The sequence below is a fragment of the Haplochromis burtoni genome, unplaced genomic scaffold (assembly GCF_018398535.1).
Source record: "Haplochromis burtoni strain Fernald_Lab_line unplaced genomic scaffold, NCSU_Asbu1 Contig_11, whole genome shotgun sequence".
NCBI lineage: Eukaryota > Metazoa > Chordata > Actinopteri > Cichliformes > Cichlidae > Haplochromis > Haplochromis burtoni.
In genome coordinates, this window is record NW_024582372.1 from 4,409,145 (window position 1) to 4,414,055 (window position 4,911).

The window sequence follows — 4,911 nt, forward strand, 5'->3', positions numbered from 1 at the left end:
TTGATAAAATAAATTACAAATGTTGTATTGTTCGATACATATGCTTACCGAACCGAAAGCACTGTATCGAACGGTTCAATATCGATACGAATATCGTTGCACCCCTAATAAATACTACATGGTCTAAATAACTGCAGTGTCTTACATTCTGAATTTTTATGACACATTGTATGTGTGACTTGTAGCATTTTGACTCTCACCAAATATCTGTATTGAATGAGTATAATATCATAATAAATCAAAATGAAGCCAAATCAGTGAAAAACTCAACCGGTAATCATCTGCCACCTTCTGTTGGTTGATTTTCAAATCTAACAGAAATACAAAGATGGAAATGGTGTGATGGAACAATACAAGTTTAGAAACTATGTGGGGGGAAAAGGACTGGGGAACTAAAAGAAAAAAGATTATGATAAAGTGAGGGGAAATGGATAGCAGAAAGAGGGAGGAGTGATTAAATTAATAGATGGATGATGGAATCAATTAATGAATGTTAATGTGCTACAGTGTAACTGGGGATTGCAATGTCATTGCCAAGGGTCTTATAGGTCTCCAGAAGGGGGAGCCATGTGTCAGTGACTCTTGTCTGTGTCAAAGACCTTTATCAGTGCAATAAAGTGTGTGTGTGTGTGTGTGTGTGTGTGTGTGTGTGTGTGTGTGTGTGTGCACACGCACACATACACACTGCTAAACACTGAATAGTCAGAAGGTGGCTCTTTGTTTCCTCATCTGATCTGATATCGTTACTACCAAACCAAATTTTCCTGTGTCAGCGATGATCAAGCGAGATGAGGATGCAAAGAGAAAAAGGCATGTGTGTGAGTCTTTGCTCTCTTGTGCATGTCACACTGTGCATGTGCATGTGTGAGTTTGTATTGGCAGCTGATAGCATTTTAGGAGCTGAAGCCTATATACAGACTGGCGACCCTCTAAACTATCGACAGCTGCCAATTGTCGCTCTAGTGAGTGACAGTTCTCTATTGATGGACGGGATCTGCTGACAGAGAGATGAAGGACGAAACAATAGGAAACAGAGCCCTATTGGTGGAGAGGGCCAGAGGAGACAGTTAAAAAAAAAGAGGGAAAAAAAGGTGTACACTAGCAGGAGCTTTGAAACTTTTTGAAGGTTATGGTAAGAATAGGAAGGAAAAGTTTTGGATCTGGATCAGTTTACCTTTAACTCTATCATGAGACATCACTGCAGTTATACAGTGCATAGTACCCAGACACCAGCAACGCCACTAGTAACCACTAGTTCTCACTAGTTTTCTTTACTTTTAACTTACTGTATAATTGAATGGAAAGTGGCCATTACTATTACTTACTGTCCTAAATGCCACCACCTCAGATTGGAGCTGAGACACTACATGTAATGTAATGAAATTCATAGAAATGTGAGTGTGAGCCACTAAATCAAGCATGGGCTAAACAACAGGTGAGGTGACTTCACCAGTTTCTGTTAGACATTCCTCTTTTGTCCTAGGTTATTCTTTTTGCTGCTTAACTTTCTGGTGGCTGGCCTTTGATGCGGAAGAAACCCCTGTTTTTTTTATTTTTCTTCAGAATATTGACAGAGTAGTTTTGAATTTAGCTGTGTCTTCTGTTTGACCTTTGCAGTCCATCTCTAACATACACACAAAAATAGAACAAGCAAAAACATCTTGTATATGGATACAAATACAGTGCACACAGTTGTGTCTATATGTCTTTGTGTCTGTGCGTGTTGCCTCACCTCAGGAAACTTGTGGCTAATTCCATTAGTGGGTGGAGAGAGCATGTAAATGAGGGGAGACAGCTGTTAGTGAAGGGAGGTTGATGGAGTAAGCCTGGGGGGAGTGGGGAGGCGCAGACACACACCCACTCACAAACTCACATGCACAGCACTACACTTCACATACGTATATCTTTTTTTCCTTAAAAATATAAGGAGACCCAACTGAACTTATTTTATGTGTATGCCTTGGAAACATGCCAGATTATTAGTCTTAAAGGCCATGCATTCATGGTTACACAGAGTCATCACACATGCTTTAGGGGAGTTGTGACATATTTGCTTTTATTTTACGTTACAGTATATAATATAGTAGGCAGTATGCAGGAAACTGTAGCTGTAGGAGGGATTATGTCTATATGCATATACAATTTACAACTGTATTTTCTTCAACTCAATATGTGCACTCATGGTTTTACTTTATATTACCCACCCAACACAGTCTGTTACATTAAACTTTTTTAGATATAATGGCTGTAAGTAAAATTGTGTGCATGCACAAAGGTAGAAAAGTGCATATGCTCTGCTTTTGTAAAGATAATAAATTCATGTGTGCTCATGACACCTTTTTAAATAAATGTAATATCTTATTAAATTATTTTCTCTTACAGTTTTACCCAGTGGATGAAGACATTACCCAGGGATTCAACTGCACATAAAAAATGCTCTTTGCATCACAAGGTATTATGCTTGTCAATGAAAACGACACCAAAGACAAAACCCAGTTTAATCAATTGTAACTGCGTTCTCCCCTAATTGTTCCCTGACTTTTCCACTATGCACATCGGAGCGTCACTGAAATGTAATCCACCCCAATAAAAATCTTTAGTGGGAAAAAGTAACAGTTTGTAAACTCAGTAAATTTAGAGCAAAGGTCATTAGCACACACAACAAAAAAGAGTTATGACACCAAAGCAGCTATCTTTACTCATCAGGTCCATTACATGCAGCAGCTATTTATATCAAAAATACAAAGAGGATTGATAGATATAGCACACAAGCACTTACGTATAGCGAAAGTAAGAAATACAGGCTCTGTAAGTCAGGCTTTTTCCATGTATTTTTGCTTACAACACCAAACTTTACCGGGCTGCCTGAAGTCTGTATTACTCACACATAACATATTCAAAATACATCTTGTACATATGTGAAGTACTCTACGTGTGTTTGTATGTTTGTATGTATTGGCACTTGGGGCTAATGGGTAGGGGGTGGGGGGTAGACTAAGGGTCCAGATGGTTGGAAAGATAGATGTAGAGGTAGATAAAGACAAAGAAAGAGGGAACAAAGGAAAGGCAGAAGAACACACTGTTTATCATTCAGGAGACTCTCCCCAATGATCACTGCCCAGCTAGCACACATACATACACACAGGTATGTGTTGGTCTTAATCCTATTGTGTAGCAGTGACCAGAGTGTGGGAGTCTCATCACCTGTCTCCTCTCCCCCTCTCACATACACACACACAGTGATGGAGTATAATCCTGTCAGTAACTGTGATGGAATTTAGAGAGGATTTAATTTTTATAATTCTACCAGCATACTGTGAATCATGGGAGCAAAAAGTAAAGTCCAGAATATCTGTGTAAGCACATACACATCTCTGTCTTTTGGTGCAATGTGTTTTTTACATCTCAGTCTTTTATTCTGCTGTTCCAGTATATTCATTTTAGGTCTCTTTTAAAAAACATATATATTCACTTCATCCATTAGTTTTCACACAAAAAATGCTAAAATAAAATAAAATATTTATGATTTCTTTACTCTCTTGTGGCAGTTTTACATAATGTAATCAAATTAAAGTGAACACCACCAGTGTGCAGCTGGAAGCGTCTGTAGGGAAATAGCTGCAGATGGGAGCCATGAGGGTTGAAACTACTAAATGGCGCTGAATGCTCATATATATACATTAAACTGTCCTAAACAGGGGCAGCATGTTTAAACTGTACCAGGGTGGTTTCACTGTTTAGTGTAAGATATTGTTGGCTGAATGTGCTTGATTGACGGGAAATTGGAGAGGAGTCTGGGCAGTCTGTCAAATTGTTAATATGATAGGTAATACCCCAAGGACGTGCACATACGCACAAACAAGAAAGTGACTCCCTTTCTATCAGCCTTTCCCTATCAGTCTCTCTAAACACTCCTACATGTACCTGAATTTCTTTACGTCGCTGTCTTTCATTTTCCTTCCCACACACGGACAGCTTTCCAGCTTTTCTCTTCACATATACTCTCCCTGTGACTTAATCTTTCACACACACCTATATATGCACTCTGTTTGGCTATGTGGCATTTTACTGCAGGTTAATAATGAGAGGAGAGGTGTGTGACCCTGTCAGAAGTGTGAGAAACTGACCCAAAGACATCAGACAGAGGCCGAGACCCCCCAACCCTGAGGGCATTAAAGTGTGTGCGTATAATAGTGTGTGTGTATGTGTGTGTGTCCATCCCCGTCTTCTCATAGATGACATATGTGGGGTCATTTACATACTATTACCTTTCTACTGGATATGAGGAATTACACACACTCACACACACAGAAAGGTGGATTGGCCTGGTGTGATGTCCCTGTCAGATGTCAGGCTGCAGATGGGATGAAATAGAGGGGGGTAGGTCACGTCTGTTTCCTTTTTTCTCTCACACGAGCACATACACTCACAGACACACACCTGTCTTGCCCCTAAGGTGCCCAGTTACTAAGAGAGTTGTCAGCAGGTCTGTGGGAAGCCTCAACTGTTTGACATCTGCCAGAAAACTCCCAAAACATGCATGCATGCACATATCCCCCACCACCTCATTTCAGAACAACAGAGCATCTCCCAATGATCAACATTTAGATACAGTCATCACTTACTGGTCCCAGCTGCCACACACACAACACACACACTCCTCAGGAGAAATAAATAAATAAATAGAGTTATGGGCTAGTGGAGAGATTGAACTGCAGACAAGTTGGTGATGAAAAAAAGAAAAGCGAAGCGTATATGTGTGTGTCAATATGTGGATGTGTGTTAATGTTTGTATTTTCTCAGCTTTTCATACTTACACTCAGAGTGATAGAGAGACATGTTTCAATTTGTCCCACTTTCATAGAAGATAATGAAGCTGTCATTCTCAGACAACTTCACTGGATTGGTACA

General features: G+C 39.8%; 1 protein-coding gene across 2 annotated transcripts in view; it reads left to right on the forward strand.

Moving 5' to 3' along the window:
- spata17 (spermatogenesis associated 17) overlaps positions 1-2,619 on the forward strand; it is a 50,206-nt gene extending 47,587 nt beyond the window's left edge. For both annotated transcript variants that reach the window (XM_005915033.3, XM_014340122.2), the window contains one exon: positions 2,383-2,619. The gene's annotated coding sequence lies outside the window, so the exon portion shown is untranslated. The remainder of the gene's footprint in view (positions 1-2,382) is intronic.
- Positions 2,620-4,911: the final 2,292 nt, after the last annotated feature.